The following is a 17789-nucleotide window of genomic DNA, read 5'->3' as shown; positions in this document are numbered from 1 at the left end:
TTTCTGATAATTAATGCAAAATAATTCATAACAACATAAATGTTGCTTATAGACAGATAATGATTTATGCTGCAGAAAACATAAACCTTGATAAAAACACACATGAATGCAAACACTGATCTTTTAATTAATGCAAACCTATTATAATTACGTTAAATTGTACAGTTACATTTATAAATTATGTTATCAAATAAAGTTAATAAACGAGACTGAGCATCTCGTTTGACAGTCAGAAACCTTATTATCTTATAAATCACAGTCAGAACAAAATCAGCACTCAGAAAATGTAAAGTACTGCATATTTGAGTGGTTTGTGTTTGAAAGAAGAAATCCCTGTGAAATATTAAATATTACATAAAATAAGGATATTTAACATAAAATATGGTACTTTCAGGGCTAAATAAATAATAAAAAACACCAAAAACCACAAAAAATGCATAAATCTTTAGATTTTATTTTATTGAAGACGGTATTACGACATTTATTGAAAAAACAAATGGGATCATAGCTGAGACCTTTGAAGGAGAAATTAAGGGCCGCTATGTAAAGGATGCTTGAGGGTTAAAATAAATGTAATGAACAAATACATTTAATTACATCTAATTAATTTCAATATTTTGATGTTTTTAATATCACAGCTGCAGTGACTGCTAGAATCTAGAAGTGCTTCTCTCATTACTGCAGAACAGTATTAGAGTACAATCAGGATAAAGACACGAGTCTCTCAGAGATTTCAGACAAAGGAATATTGAATGCAACTTCCACAGGGATATAGAAATGTATAGAAAAATATGAGGTGGCAAGGATGGCCTTTTATCTCACACTCGAGGTTAAAGACTCACCAGTATGTGACAGTGACGTGACATACAGCCAAGTATGGTGACCCATACTCAGAATTTGTGCTCTGCATTTAACCCATCCAAAGTGCACACACACAGCAGTGCACACACACACACAGACAAAAAAAGTGATGTCTATTTTCCAAATACACCTGTCCTCTCAACCTCCCCACAATCATAAACACCAGATTAATATGTCATAGCTATACTGTAATGTTACTCTTAATATTTTAACATTATTGCATGTACAATACTACAAAAGGTTTGAAGAATGATAATGATAAACTAGTTCAGTATTGTGAATCATGTGAGTAGAGTGCATTTTGATTAGTTTCTTAGCTTGTGCTTGTGCTGGCAAGTTAAAATCTCTATAGTGCAGATCCTGTTTATAGAAAAAGTAGTGCTCATACAAACACACTCCAACACTCAATCTTAAACACAGTTTCAGAGATCTTTCATGTTCTTCTCTCTGCAGGTTGATTGGCTGCAGTATTGGAGAGGAAGGCTGTGCTGCTCTGATTTCAGCTCTGAGATCAAACCCCTCACACCTGACAGAACTGAATCTGAGCTATAATACACCAGGAGACTCAGGGGTGAAGCTGCTCTCTGCTCTACTGGAGGATCCACACTGTAAACTGAAGAAACTATGGTGAGTGTTATTATATTACTGAACACAACAAACTGTGTGAAAATACTGCCAAACAAAAACATTTCATGTTAAAGGGATAGTTCACCCAAAAATTTAAATGCTGTCATCACTTTACTTTATTGACATTATTGACATTATTTGTGGAAAATATTTCTGAAGATATTTTGAGAAATGTTTGTGTCCACTCAATGGAAAGCAATGGTGCCCAAACTTTGGTTACCAACAATATTCAAATTATAAATGTTTTGTGTTTCACAGGAGAAAGAAGCTCATACAGGTTAGGAACGACAATGAGGGAAGAAATATATATATATATATATATATATATATATATATATATATATATATATATATATATATATATATATATATATATATATACAGTACAGACCAAAAGTTTGGACACACCTTCTCATTCAAAGAGTTTTCTTTATTTTCACGACTATGAAAATTGTAGATTCACACTGAAGGCATCAAAACTATGAATTAACACATGTGGAATTATATACATAAAAAAAGTGTGAAACAACTGAAAATATGTCATATTGTAGGTTCTTCAAAGTAGCCACCTTTTGCTTTGATTACTGCTTTGCACACTCTTGGCATTCTCTTGATGAGCTTCAAGAGGTAGTCACCTGAAATGGTCTTCCAACAGTATTGAAGGAGTTCCCCGAGAGATGCTTAGCACTTGTTGGCCCTTTTGCCTTCAGTCTGCGGTCCAGCTCACCCCTAAACCATCTCGATTGGGTTCAGGTCTGGTGACTGTGGAGGCCAGGTCATCTGGCGCAGCACCCCATCACTCTCCTTCTTGGTCAAATAGCCCTTGATGCCTTCAGTGTGACTCTACAATTTTCATAGTCATGAAAATAAAGAAAACTCTTTGAATGGGAAGGTGTGTCCAAACTATTACTGTAATACACTAAATTAAACATACAGATAAATAATTACAAAAATGACAGATTCACCATCTTTCTCCAATCCATGTATAACAGATTTACATGTACTCATTGCAATATTTTGATGGAGCCTTGTATAAAACCAGCACTGTAGTGTATTTCTACATACTGTAGCACCAAGTCTTGAACATTTTAATCTGTTTGAGGAGTATTTATATAAGAGGAGCAGCATTAATAAATGCTACTTTTTCTGCTGTCAGGTCTGAACCTCTCACTCTTAGATTCATCTATGAGCAACTGATGTTATGTATTTATTATCTCTGAATTGGATACTTATTGTTTAATTATGTAGTTAGCATAAAACATTCTTACCTGACAAATAAAACATTAGATTTGATTTATTCTGATCTCTTCTGAACTCATCGTGACTAGTAGATCATGTGGAGGCTGATGTTTCCTCAAATCTGTGTCCAGGACAGAACAGACTAAAGGCTCATGGATGAATGGAGCAGCAGGAACATCATCAGAGACCTTTTGATTTCTGTCTAGCACTGACTTAACAAGTTGTGCTGAAGTGACTAACAAACTACACTTTTGTTCTGAGCAAGCAGTAGATGAGTGATTTAAAGATTTAAGTTAACCTTGTAGTGAATCTGTTCAGTTCAGACCGGAGAGTTTGTAAAAGTGAAATCCACGGACTCCGGTGTGTTTGAGACTCAAATGTGACAACGGGTCCCTGATGAATACTGGTGAAAGTATCCACCTTATCCTTCAAGGTAGAAGTAAGCGATGGGTGAGACTTCTAGTTCATTAGCTGCTCATTAGCTGCTGCACTACAAACCAGTGTGTTCATAATTAAGATAATACATTAAAATAATATGGTAAGACACACCAATTTGTAATATCAAGCAGCAGAACAAGCTGTTTTGTACAGTTAAAAATAGCTGGAAGGAACTGAGACCAGAAGTAAGAGCCATAAGACTTACAAATGAAAAGGATGTCCAGAATAATAAAATACCTAAATTAATTTTATCCAATATTTGCGATTAGTTACTAATTAGAAACACATTCTACATTTAATAATCACTTGAAAATTAGAGTCAGATTAAACATAGAGCTACAATAATATTTAAACTCAATCCAAATTAAGTGAACTGAACCGCAAGTAAAATATATGTCATAGTTATACTAAAAAGTTACTCTTATTTTAACATTATCACCTATATAGTATTATAAACTAGTTCAGCATCACAATCATGAATCATGTGGGTAGAGTTAATTTAAAATAATGATTTAGCTGCTGGCAAGTTAAAATCTCTATAGCAGTGATCCTGGTGTGTAGAAGAAGTAGAGCTCATACAAACACACACACACACAAACACACTCCAACACTAAAACTTAAACACAGTCTCAGAGATCTTCTCTCTCTGCAGGCTGTATGACTGCAGTATTGGAGAGGAAGGCTGTTCTGCTCTGATTTCAGCTCTGAGATCAAACCCCTCACACCTGACAGAACTGGATCTGAGATATAATACACCAGGAGACTCAGGAGTGAAGCTGCTCTCTGCTCTACTGGAGGATCCACACTGTAAACTGGAGAAGCTATGGTGAGTGTTGTTATATTACTGAACACAACAAACTGTGTTAAAATACTGCCAAACAAAAAAAATTCACGTTAAAGGGATAATTCATCCAAAAATGATGCCATCACTTTACTTTTTTTCAACGCATTTCAAAACAGGACGACTTTATTTCTGGAAAATATGTCTGAAGATATTTTGAGAAATGTTTCTGTCCACTCAATGGAAAGCAATGGTGCACAAAACTTTGGTTGCCAACAAATTTCAAAATATCATGTTTTGTTTCACAGGAGAAACAAGCTCATACAGGTTAGAAACAACATGGAGGGAAGAAAATTATGACAATTTAAATTTTAGGGTGATCGATTAATTTAAACATCAAAATGTAAATGATAAAATACAATGATTATACTAAATGTGCCCAAAAATTATAAATTTACATTAATTAATTGGCAGCTTCACATATAAAGTATTCTCTCGCGCTCTATCTCTCTCTTTATATATATATATATATATATATATATATATATATATATATATATATATATACATACATGCTGCTTATAGAATTACAGTGTAATGAAAATTGTCCTTTAAATTAAAAGTAGAAAACTGACAGCACATTTGCCTGTAGTTTACTGCAATTTTACAGCTCTTTGAAGACTTTACATTGTTACTGTAATACACTAAATTAAACATACAGATAAATTACAAAAATGACAGATTGACTAGTTCAGTATAACAATCATGAATCATGTGGGTAGAGTGCATTTAACCTCAATGTTTTAGCTGCTGGCAAGTTAAAATCTGTATAGCAGTGATCCTGGTGTATAGAAAAAGTAGAGCTCATACAAACACACTCCAACACAAACTTAAACACAGTCTCAGAGATCATTCATGTTCTTCTCTCTCTGCAGGCTGATTAACTGCAGTATTGGAGAGGAAGGCTGTGCTGCTCTGATTTCAGCTCTGAGATCAAACCCCTCACACCCGACAGAACTGGATCTGAGCTATAATACACCAGGAGACTCAGGGGTGAAGCTGCGCTCTGCTGTACTGGAGGATCCACACTGTAAACTGAAGAAACTACTGTAAGTTATTGAGTCAATGCTTTCATTTATCATCTTGTATTAAAGCAGATCTTAGTGTATTTTATCTTTCTCTTTATTGCACAGTATTTGACAGTGGAAACTCCACAAGCTCCAAACAACTGAATCAAAACAACACGTCTTGAACAAGACTGTCACCTGGACATTAACCCCCTGGGGTCGAAGCATCAGTGCGGTCTGTGTAAGATTTTCTTGATGACCGTGAACAGAACTAAAAATACTGTGATCATTTTTGATCATACAGATAAGAATAAGGTATTGTTTTAAACTGGACATGGTGTACTTTTATATTACCGGTGCTGTCTGTCAGGTATTTTATAGATGGATTGTGTATAAATGTTATGTTTAAATATAACATTTTAATATAGAAATATTTAATGATTGCAAAAATGAAATAAGATACTTTTTGTAATGTGGTGTTTGGGTTTTGTTTCATGTTCTTGTTTTCATGTCTCTTATTTTCTAGTTTGTTTCTTGCTGTGTGTCATACTTCCCTTGCCCTCATGTATCTCTGCCTTGTGGATGTGTCGTGTTCTGATTGGTTTATTGTCTTATCATGTGATTATCTGTTTGCTCATTAGTTTGTTCATGTCATGTGACCCTCATTGTCTGTTATAAGTACTCATGTTTTTGCCACTGTCCCTTGTCATGTATTAATGTTGTAACCTGCTGTCGGTGAGTCTACTCTGTTCATGCCTCGTCAAATCAAGTCTAGTCAAGTCTGTTCAAGTCAAGTCTTTGTTTATTGTTTGGATTTTGGATCACTCTGTAAATAAACTGCACTTGGGTTCTCACAACGGTTCACCTTCATTGGACTCGTTACACTTTTTTAAATATGAAACTACAACTGCCAGTAGGTGGCAGCAAGTGACTGTCTTAATGAGTGAGTTGAATCAACTGAGTCATTTAAAAATCTGATTCATTTAACTTCGCAAACGATTCAGCGGTTTTGCTGTTTATTCTCATTTCTGATGGAGCAAAAACTGACTTTTGTGTCTGAAAATCAGGGAATCTTCCAATAATTCGTTTTTTTTTTTTTTTTATATATAGGGCTTGGGCGCCGCGTTGCATTCTGGGACATGGCGGTCCTGCTAGCAGCCTCTCGAATGTAAACAAACAGCAATTCGAACGAGAAGAAGCAGAGTTGGGAGAAAGAGAAAAGATGGTAAAATCGCGAAAAGTTTGTGGGATTTAAAGGAATACACAAAATAGGGATGTCAGGGACCGGTATGTGCACAAAATCAGCAACATTAACGGTTTGGATCCATATGAAATTCCCAACAAATAGTGGAGTACCGACGGTGACTTGTTGCCGCACATTTGCATTACAGATATCTTCGGCTACCTTGTTTGTTTTGTGAGCGCCTACACTTCAGAACAGTTCCGAAGCTACAAGTCATTGGAGTCTCATGTGCAGTTCACAAATGGATATGTTCATGAGTTGCAGATCATAAAACCGGCAAACAGTATACGTTACAGTAATCTGGACAAAGGTAAACTGCGCTACACCTAGCTGCTAGTTTGGTAAACGTTAGTGCTAACAACCATTCACACATGTAATTACTTTTAACAAAAGTGTAGTTAGAAGCTGTCAACCCTCCCGTTTTTATCCGGGATCCTCACATATTTGAGCTCTTTTCCCGCTGTCTTCCCGTTTTAGTATTTTCCTGTAAAATATCCCGTAAGCCCTTCGATCCGACCTGTCAGTCTCTGTACTGTTGTCCTGTTGCTACCCCTTGCCCTTCCAGCGAAACGTTTTCAAAGCATCGTTTGCTTACTTGAGAGGAACCTTAAGGCCAATTTATACTTCTGCATGATGTTGGGCTTTTTAAGATAGCGTGGTTGTTGTGAGAGCACGATTTCACGCCAATCTGTAACTAAAGTCACGTTAGACCTAGCTTCACAAATCGCTTAACGTTAGTTAATGCAGCAGTTTTGTAGTACGACTTTTTGCTGTCAGCAGAGGGATAGCAACAAAAAGATGAATGTTGAAATTTCCCGTATTTTGGATGAGTAACCCGAGAAATTTTCCTTATTTTCAATGTTAACTTAAGCTATATAAATTAATATTCAGATGTTATGGTCTCCGTGGTCGCGCCTCCAAGCAGGAAAGCGTTGTAAAGTTAATCCATTGTCATTTTATTTTCCCCATGGCGATTATGTGTTGCGCTATTACACCCCACAATACAGCAATGGTTTACCATGGTTGAAATAGATTTTTAATTAATCAAATTAAGACACACGGATGAGAGGGAGTATGTCTAAACACTGCACAGTAGTCCGAGTAGCAGTAAAGGAGGCTGTCAACGTGGTGGCCACGCCAAGTAATGATGTCACGACGCCCAAGCCCTATTGAAATCTGAAAAATGGCACTTATTTCATAATAATTGTCCTCTGCTTCTGTTGATTCTTAACATGTTTATTTCTACTACATTTGATCTCTTTCTCTTCATTAAACAGCCAGATTATGAATGGCTTAACCATAATGAGGCAGAGGCTTTGGTGCTTTGGCACACGGTCTGATCTATAGCTAACTATCAAGATCTGTGTAGCAAAGCTGCACAACACACTGCAGCACGGGGAGAATGTATTATAATGAAGCACAGACCACTATCAATTAATGTGAACATACAGTCATAATTTTGTGTTCAACTACACTGTGTTTTAGACAAAGGAGGAACTTAAATAATATGACAGATATGAAGAGTTTTATTTTTTTATTTTTTTTTATTATATATATTTTTTTATTAATAGAGCACTTTCTAGAAATTCATGAAATCATATGTTATCCAACTGGGATGGGACTATTTGTTCATCAAAATGCTTGTTTCAGTGATTGAATTCAGTGAAATGTGAATTTGACGTCATGATTTGAAGGTGAACTTGTTTGAGTTATAAGAACATATCCAAACCCTGAAATAACACTTTGAACAATAAGCCAGTGTCATCAGTGTCAGAAATGAACTTTCCCATAAGGGGCAACTGATTTTCAGTTTATTTATTTATTATTTTTACTTTTTACCTTTTGTGTGTCATCTTTAATGTTAAATTCTTACCAGTTAAATCAACATTCAGAGATATAGAAGCTGCGTCTGAAGATGATTTTAGATGTATTCACAGTTTAATGCTGATCAGACGGCTGAAGGTGCATTTACACAACAATTACAAATGTATAATGAAATGAGGTTGTTTTATGCAATATTTTTAATACAGAAATATGAATGAAATTAATCAATGAAATGATGCTTCAAATATGGAAGTAAGTCATTGTGTTAATAAAGGAGCCTTTTATTCAATTAATTCATTCAAAATGCTTCATTCAGGAATAAAATTAAGCGGCTGTCTATAATAATTAGTAATTGCATTGTTGTCTATAATAATGTATTTCTGAAAGACAGGAATGATGAATGTGCACAGACCAATGGCCAAGGTAAGGTCTTTCCTTAAATATATTAAATCTCAGTTTGTTTTTCCACCATCATCATCATGATCATGAGTTTGATTGTAAAATGACTGTAATACTGTGTCCAAAGTGAAAGAGCTCTGTCTGGAGGTCTGGGGTTTCATGAGACAGCAGCTACCAATCTCTACTCGTCACCTTTCACTCCCTCTCAAGGATTTGACAGAGTTAGAGAAACCAGAGCGGATCGTTCAACTAAAGATGCCAGACGTGTGATGGACATTTAAGAGTTATTTATATTTATTTTACTTGATTTTTATTTGTTTATTTTGAGAAAAGAACATTTTTAATTCAACACACATCTACCAGGTGAATGCTGTTTTTAATGTTTTCTAGCAGGAAAACTACATCACCATGACATTTGTTTGTAACCTATTCATGTTTTGTGTGAATATGTCCCTGACACTCTTTTCTCTTTCTGAATGAGTTTCTCTCTTTTGTTGAACACGAAAGAAAATGTGTTAAAGAATGTTAGTAACCCACACTGTAAAAAATCCAGTCAACAGTGAGTTATGCTAATGTTGACTAAATTAATAAAAACTAATCCAGCCAACACTGAGATCATTCTGCACGTGCACGAGCCTGAGTGACTTCACGGGAGAAACATCATATCAAGTTCATGAGTCAGGTAAGTGACACTAAATAAATGTTACACTCATTTTATCGATAAAAACATACAGCATATACGATGTTTTGAGTGGATATATAGAAGTGTTTTATAGTCGTGTGTCAGAAGAAAAATAAAAATTAAGGCTTTGTTATGTCAAGTTCACGCGTCAACTGAATTTGTACCCACATGGAAAGAACCTATATGTGGATATATGCGCATATATGAAACCTATATGCAGTGTATATGCACATATATGCTGCATATATGATAATATATGTGCTGCATATATGTGTATATATGCCACATATAGGCAAAATTGAGGTGCATATACAGGATATAAGCCCTATACATACAAGATATGTCTTCTATAAAGCTAATGGCAGGATCTGGTCATTTTGTAGCTCATATCCACTGATCTATAATATAGATCAGTGCTCATATCTCATTTTTTCTATTATATTATTATTATTTTTCTATTATATCATATCTCATATTTTCTATTATCAAGGCAAAAAGAATTAACAAAAAAAATTATGCAAGAACTTATGTATGTGCGAACACGTGAAATTGGTATCACATGTAATTGGCACACTCTAAAAATGGCTGGGTTAAAAATAACCCAATTGGCAACCCAGCGCTGGGTAAATATTGGACAGAACACGTGCTGGGTTGAAGTAACCCAGCATGCTGGTTTACACCTTTTAACCCAGCATGCTGGGTTATTGAGAAAACCCAAGTTAGAGTCATTTTTACCATTTGTGGGTTTGCATTTTTATGATTCTGGGTTATTCTTGCTGGGTTATTCTCATAATTTCACTTTTGCTTAACAAAGCAATCATTGATTAATAAATAATGAAGAATACAGGTTATTTAGACTGTAAAAAAATATTTTTAATGCCATCTGACATTCAAAAATTTGTACCAATGACAAACAACATGCAATTTTCCCTTTTTTTTTGTTTCCAGCAAATGCAAAATAAATAAATAAAATAAAAATCACAGAATTACAGTTGCAATAAATAAGAAAATTATTTCTAAATGACCTGTCTATCTGTTTAACTATTACATTTTGACATGTTTAGCTATTTAAATACACAGTGAAATGACATTGACAATTAAAATTCTTTAAATTTAAATGTAAAGTCATTTAAAGATGTCCTTAAATTTATATCAAGTATATAAAGACTCCTATGTAGGTAGATGTGCACTGCTTAGGGTAGTTCAACATATAGTTCACCCAAAAATGAAAATTCTGTCATTTATTACTCAACTTCATGTCGTTACAAACCCGTACGACCTTCATTCATCTTCAGAACACAAGTTAAGATATTTTCGATGATATTCGAGAGCTTTCAGACCAGGATGAATAATTATTGACAATTTTCATTTTTGGGTGAACTATTGTCAAACACTTGAGCTCTGAAGCAACGATCTACACCTGAGAGCAGTGTAGTCTGCTTTAGAGCCTGTCAACGGAAGGACAATTTTCAAAAGGAATTGCAAATTATATTTTCAATTGCATTTTCCACATGTGACAAATTGTGACAAAATCCAAACACAATCTCAAATCTTGAACGAAAACACCGAACAAAAACTACTTTTTCAGTTTTCATGAGTACACAGTCAGTGACTGCCAAATTTCATAGATGCAACATAAGAACAAGTACATGAGGTGGTACTAATTACCATGTCTGTTTTTTCACTGTGTTGCACGTTACCTTCCAAAACTCAAAGGGAATCGCAATTACTTTAGCAATTTACTTTAGCCTCACATGGAAAACTGTCAATTTTTGCCAGAGGTGGGACCATACTATGGAGAGTGTTTGTATTGGGAGGTGATGTCAATCAAAGACAATTGTGCCAAATGCTTTGAACAATGGAGGTTAAGGCACTACTACAGGCAGCTGCCGCTCCGAGAGATGCGTGTTAAAGAACAGACAGTGCAACCCGGATCTCCCTATATTCTTGGCACCTCACACAATAAATAATTCTGTCATTTTTACCCCAAATACAACTACTATCCCCTGCTAACAGTTAGAACCACATAGTACTATTGGTCAATATTCACCATTAACCAAATGCTTTTCACCTGAGGAATAAAATATAGGTTAAGATGCAAATAGGTAAATAAGAGTAGAACTGCAATGTTGTTTTGCTGACATGCATCAGAGTGCAAACAGCGAGAGATTTGGGGTAAAAACTACAGAATATATCCCAATAAAAAACACGCCCCATAGTATAGTCCCACGCTTGACACAAATTGACAGCTGATATTCAAATGCTTTTCAATTGCGTTTGGACTATGTCACAATGTAAGCGTCCACATGTGGAAAAATGCAATTAAATATACAATTTGCAATTCCTTTGGAAAATAGTCCAGAATATCCTTACCTGTCCATTGATTATGATCAATGCCTGAGAGATCTGCTGGCATTTTTAAATCGCCATGACAATCGGATGGGGTTTTGTGGACTTGTGGCTCGGTTAAGGAATTCCATGTTTGTTCCAACTTTTAAAATAAAGTAAAAAATAAATAAATAAAATACAAATACCAATTGTTATATCTAAGCAGAATATGAAATAGTGATTGGCTGAAAGGTGTGCTTTACACTGTCCAATCAATGGGATGTTCCAGTTATTATAAATCACAGTTTTATGTTAATATGCTGGCTATATCAAACACACATGAACAGTCACTGACACAGATAAGGGCGATCACACTGCATGCGCGCACACAGACATTTCTATGACAAGTCACGCAGGTACTGGGTTACTCCACAGCTTTAAAACAGTCCATATATAAACACTTATAGATGTACCAAAGTGATAAGGACAAGTCAAAAACACGAGCTGGAAAATTGGTATATGATGTCTACGCTGCTAAATTGGGTACATTCTGAAAACAAAGTTAGCTTTAACTATAGCACGAAACACAAATATATGTGCATTTAAGTTACGTGAGGGTTAACGTTAGTTGATTATAACAGACATGCAATTATGTAAAATGTATAATAAACACGAACTTACCGTTAGACGTATCAGTAAGACTGCACTCGACGAGTTTTTCTCTCACAAATGTACCCATGTGCTTTTCTGACAGGAAAAAACACATTTTGAATTATAATTTGTATGTAAAAAGACTTTATAAACGACAAAAGCATCAAATCATCTCACTAACGCGGCCTAAGTCAATCACTGTAAGTGCGCGCACTTTGAAATGCCCTGAGACGTCGATTCTTTTCCGGGAATCACTTTGTTTGAGAACTACTGAACTGGTTTATTTGAACTGGATCGTCGGTTCTTTTAGACCTGCAGTCCGACTATATTGTACGTAATTTCTATGATTTACATGTCGATATGGACGACTGCAGGCGTTTACATTAGAGCAGAAAGTCGTATTTACTTTTTGAACTCATTTGACTCACTTAAATGTTAAATTCGCTTTTCAGTGTCAGAAACGACTTTTTCCTCTATTTTCACAGGTATTCGCATATTTCAGCCATCCGTCACTGTCTGAAACCTAATAAAACTATTATTTATCTGTCGTCTCACGATTATGCGAGTCACGTAACGTAGGTTGGCCGTTTGAGGTATGTTAAACAGTTCATCATTTAACGTAAATAATGTTGGCCTGTAGACGTTTAACAGTATTGTTGCCGCAAAAAAAAGTTATAATTCTGCCAATGTAAAATAATTATTAATGAAAACATTAAATAAACTTACCTGAAAACATTTGAAAGCCGTGGCTTTGCCCGTTGTTCTTCCAAAATGACAGTTGGGGAGCGATTTAAACATCTTCAAGGCGCGTTAAATAACCCAGCGCTGGCCTGAAACAACCCAGCGACGCAACCCAGCAGGTTTAACCCAGCTCCTGGTAAACTGAAACTACCCAAAAGTGTTTAAAAAGAAATAAAATAACCCAACAAAATGACCCAACAGACTCAACCCAGCATTTTGGATTAAAAAATAACCCAGCCGTTTTTAGAGTGCATGTTATGGAATTTAACTATGGCAATATATTAACATGATATACAGAGCCGGACAGTAACGGAGTACATTTACTTGAGTGCAGTACTTAAGTACAATTTTGAGGGATCTGTACTTTACTCGAGTATCATTTTTGGGGAGTACTCATGACTTTACTCAACTACATTTGAGAGGCAAATATTGTACTCTTTACTCCGCTACATTTCTATCCATGACCGTAAGTACCCGTTACTTCTTCGGCCCCGTCCACACGGAGACAGACCCCCGATCTTTTTTTCCCTCATCTCAAGAAATATCCCCAATAGTATGTTCCTGCACAACTGGAGGCTGCAGATTCAGGACCGCAGATCTAGGACCCGTTTTTCGTGACAGCGCCACCTACTGTACTGGACAATATAGCGATGGCTGCAGTTTCAGGAACACAGTTCTAGTACACCGTTGGTTTAGTTTGCAGTCACGTTACATGGGATATAGCATCAATATATTAATCTCAGTAGTATTTGTTTTTAAATGTTATTTTTGATCCAAAATGCAGCAGAGGTTAATTACGAAGTGTGCTTTGAGTCACAATTTTACATTTAAACATGAATTTATGTAGTACCCTAACCACCTGGTTAGGGGAGATATACAGTCAATAAAAGACACAGGACACGGAGCTGCTGCAATATCTTCTGAGTCTCTGTATTGTCTCACATTAATGCAAATAATTCTGCATTCTCATATGTCATATAAAACGTATGACAACACATCTCTTTTAGAGAAAAACACAATATATGGAAAAAATATATAGAATTACTCACAGCTTCTCAACAGGTACGGTTTCCATCAATTAAATAATTTCAATAGAAACTTGAATTACACATTAATACTACTACGTACTGTATATTGCATACAATATTCACATGTGATACTCTACATTTTAAACGTGTCGTTTACCATGTCTTCAACTCTTTTAAACTTCTTAAATTAGCTCAAGAAAGCATGTCAGCAAAACTAATTAACGTTATCTCTTTACACACCATTAGTATGAACACATATTAAAGTTTCTCTTATGAATCAACAGATTACTTTTCTTTAAGCACTGTCACCTGTAACTTAATTGTTAAATTAGTTCTCAAAAACACCAGTTTGGTATTCATTCACTCCGTTTTCACATTTCTATGACCGCATGGTCTCTGCCATCAGTTTAGCATTCACCAGTTGTACACGTGATAACTTAGACACGCGGTAAACTTGAACCGAACTTTTAAACATAAATACACAATGCATACACTTCAAACAATGACACTTGCCATTTTTTACAGCCTTGACTTACACAAGGCTGTATTTACATGTATTTCCACTACAATTTACTAATATCATACCTGGTTAGGGGAGATATACAGTCAATAAAGGACACAGGACACGGAGCTGCTGCAATATCTTCTGAGTCTCTGAGCAGCGCGCCCCCTCCCCCAGCAAGTGAAAGTCCCAAGGCAAAAGTAATCAAATAATCGATCATCCATACTAGGTAAGGAATACCAATCACCATCATCCAAAATAATACACTATGCCTTAACGGCATTTAGTTTATTTTTTAATGACAACAACATTTTCTCATGACACTAATTATTATTAATTATATATTTATATATATATATATATATATATATATATTTTTATACTTTATATATTTTTTTAACCACCACATTTACACAAAATAAATATACACAATTAACACAATTAAATATAAGTTTTGTAAAATTGATGTATATCAATTTTAAAACAATTGTAAAAAATGAAGAACCTTAAAAGTCTTAGTCTTTTGAATTATACAGTATATAGATTAACCTCCTTAAGGTGAATTGGCTCATTATCAGGTAAGTTAAAGTGGAATCAGCGTATGGAGTCACTAAATTACAGCCGACATTTTAAAAGTTGTTGAGAGGCAAGACAAGACACGAGAATGATTCAAGAATGTTTATATATATATATATATATATATATATATATACAGTGAGGAAAATAAGTATTTGAACACCCTGCTATTTTGCAAGTTCTCCCATTTGGAAATCATGGAGGGGTCTGAAATTGTCATCGTAGGTGCATGTCCATTGTGAGAGACATAATCTAAAAAAAAATCACAATGTATGATTTTTTAACTATTTATTTGTATGATACAGCTGCAAATAAGTATTTGAACACCTGAGAAAATCAATGTTAATATTTGGTACAGTAGCCTTTGTTTGCAATTACAGAGGTCAAACGTTTCCTGTAGTTTTTCACCAGGTTTGCACACACTGCAGGAGGGATTTTGGCCCACTCCTCCACACTGATCTTCTCTAGATCAGTCAGGTTTCTGGCCTGTCGCTGAGAAACACGGAGTTTGAGCTCCCTCCAAAGATTCTCTATTGGGTTTAGGTCTGGAGACTGGCTAGGCCACGCCAGAACCTTGATATGCTTCTTACAGAGCCACTCCTTGGTTATCCTGGCTGTGTGCTTCGGGTCATTGTCATGTTGGAAGACCCAGCCTCGACCCATCTTCAATGCTCTAACTGAGGGAAGGAGGTTGTTCCCCAAAATCTCGCAATACATGGCCCCGGTCATCCTTTGCTTAATACAGTGCAGTCGCCCTGTCCCATGAGCAGAAAAACACCCCCAAAGCATGATGCTACCACCCCCATGCTTCACAGTAGGGATGGTGTTCTTGGGATGGTACTCGTCATTCTTCTTCCTCAAAACACGTTTAGTGGAATTAAGACCAAAAAGTTCTATTTTGGTCTCATCTGACCAAATTACTTTCTCCCATGACTTCTCTGGATCATCCAAATGGTCATTGGCAAACTTAAGACGGGCCTGGACATGTGCTGGTTTAAGCAGGGGAACATTCCGTGCCATGCATGATTTCAAACCATGACGTCTTAGTGTATTACCAACAGTAACCTTGGAAACGGTGGTCCCAGCTCTTTTCAGGTCATTGACCAGCTCCTCCCGTGTAGTTCTGGGCTGATTTCTCACCTTTCTTAGGATCATTGAGACCCCGCGAGGTGAGATCTTGCATGGAGCCCCAGTCCGAGGGAGATTGACAGTCATGTTTAGCTTCTTCCATTTTCTAATGATTGCTCCAACAGTGGACCTTTTTTCACCAAGCTGCTTGGCAATTTCCCCGTAGCCCTTTCCAGCCTTGTGGAGGTTTACAATTTTGTCTCTAGTGTCTTTGGACAGCTCTTTGGTCTTGGCCATGTTAGTAGTTGGATTCTTACTGATTGTATGGGGTGGACATGTGTCTTTATGCAGCTAACGACCTCAAACGGGTGCATCTAATTTAGGATAATAAATGGAGTGGAGGTGGACATTTTAAAGGCAGACTAACAGGTCTTTGAGGGTCAGAATTCTAGCTGATAGACAGGTGTTCAAATACTTATTTGCAGCTGTATCATACAAATAAATAGTAAAAAATTTGTGATTTCTGGATTTATTTTTTAGATTATGTCTCTCACAGTGGGCATGCACCTACGATGACAATTTCAGACCCCTCCATGATTTCCAAGTGGGAGAACTTGCAAAATAGCAGGATGTTCAAATACTTATTTTCCTCACTGTATATATATATATATATATATATATATATATGTATATATATATATATGTGTGTGTGTGTGTGTGTGTGTGTGTGTCATTTTTGCGACAACATCACAACAGCACCAAAGTGAACCCCTTTTCCATCAGTTGCTTCATGGATAGAATGGCTGTAGGCTTCAACTCTAGAGAAAGAGAGAGCGAGAGACAGAGAGAGATAAATAAGAAACATTTGTTTAACATATTCAACTGGAATATATATATATATATATATGAAAAGTGAAAGTCCTTGCAGCATGTGGTGCATCTCTTCAATCTGGGCAGGGATCTCCCTTTTTGGATTGTTATATGTATCTTGAAAAAGAGAGAGCCTACTTGTTAGAATATTTTGAGATCATGAAAATATCCCTAGTGCCTTTTTTAATCATCTGTCCTACAATGAGCCTAACCAAATCCATAAAATCACTTCATATTGGCCATGCAGAACATGACAGAAACTAACACATGATATCAATGGACTGTATGTGGAGTAGACCTGCAGATTAGGCCAAATTGTATTCAAACAATTGAATCCAAACGCCTCATTCATCATTGCAAAACAATGCCAAAACAACAGGCTAACACATACTGCAACTAGGCAGTGCAGTTTAATTATGAAAGATATTTTATACATAAATATGGTAAAACAACGACTATTAAGCCAGTATTCACACTAATACATTAAGCTGCAGGTAAATCTTACAAACCTTACATCAACCATGCTCTTGTCATCTAAGTTTAATAAGTTTAATTAATGTGCAGGCTAGATTCACTTATAATACTTCGTCATTAAAACTCAACAAGGATTTATGAAATCATGGCCACGAATTAACTTCGTAGTTATTAATAAAACTAGCTCACAAATTCTTAATTTGGTGGGAATTAATTATTAATTCATAGTTAGCAGTTCTCACTATGTAATCTTCACACCGTTTAAACGTTATAAAATAAAACTTAATTAAATATCGGTACTCACCGTCTGATTGCTGTCCACGTCGTCCATCTTTAATTAGTTTTGATCCAGTACGGTAGGTGGGGCTGTCACAAAAAAACTAGGGTCCT

General features: G+C 35.8%; 2 long non-coding RNA genes across 2 annotated transcripts; both read left to right on the top strand.

Annotated features, from left to right (window-relative positions):
• The first annotated feature begins 1295 nt into the window (after positions 1-1295).
• LOC113093997 (uncharacterized) lies at positions 1296-5180 on the top strand. The gene is made up of 3 exons (XR_003287953.1): positions 1296-1488; positions 4882-5055; positions 5140-5180. It is a non-coding gene; the product is annotated as an uncharacterized LOC113093997 (long non-coding RNA).
• Positions 5181-6188: 1008 nt separating this feature from the next.
• LOC113093999 (uncharacterized) lies at positions 6189-8777 on the top strand. The gene is made up of 3 exons (XR_003287955.1): positions 6189-6566; positions 8468-8503; positions 8607-8777. It is a non-coding gene; the product is annotated as an uncharacterized LOC113093999 (long non-coding RNA).
• The last annotated feature ends 9012 nt before the right edge of the window (positions 8778-17789 follow it).

Source organism: Carassius auratus, unplaced genomic scaffold, assembly GCF_003368295.1.
Source record: "Carassius auratus strain Wakin unplaced genomic scaffold, ASM336829v1 scaf_tig00215208, whole genome shotgun sequence".
Taxonomy (NCBI): Eukaryota; Metazoa; Chordata; class Actinopteri; order Cypriniformes; family Cyprinidae; genus Carassius; species Carassius auratus.
Note: the sequence above shows the minus strand (reverse complement) of the source record. Positions and strands in the feature narration are given on the sequence as shown.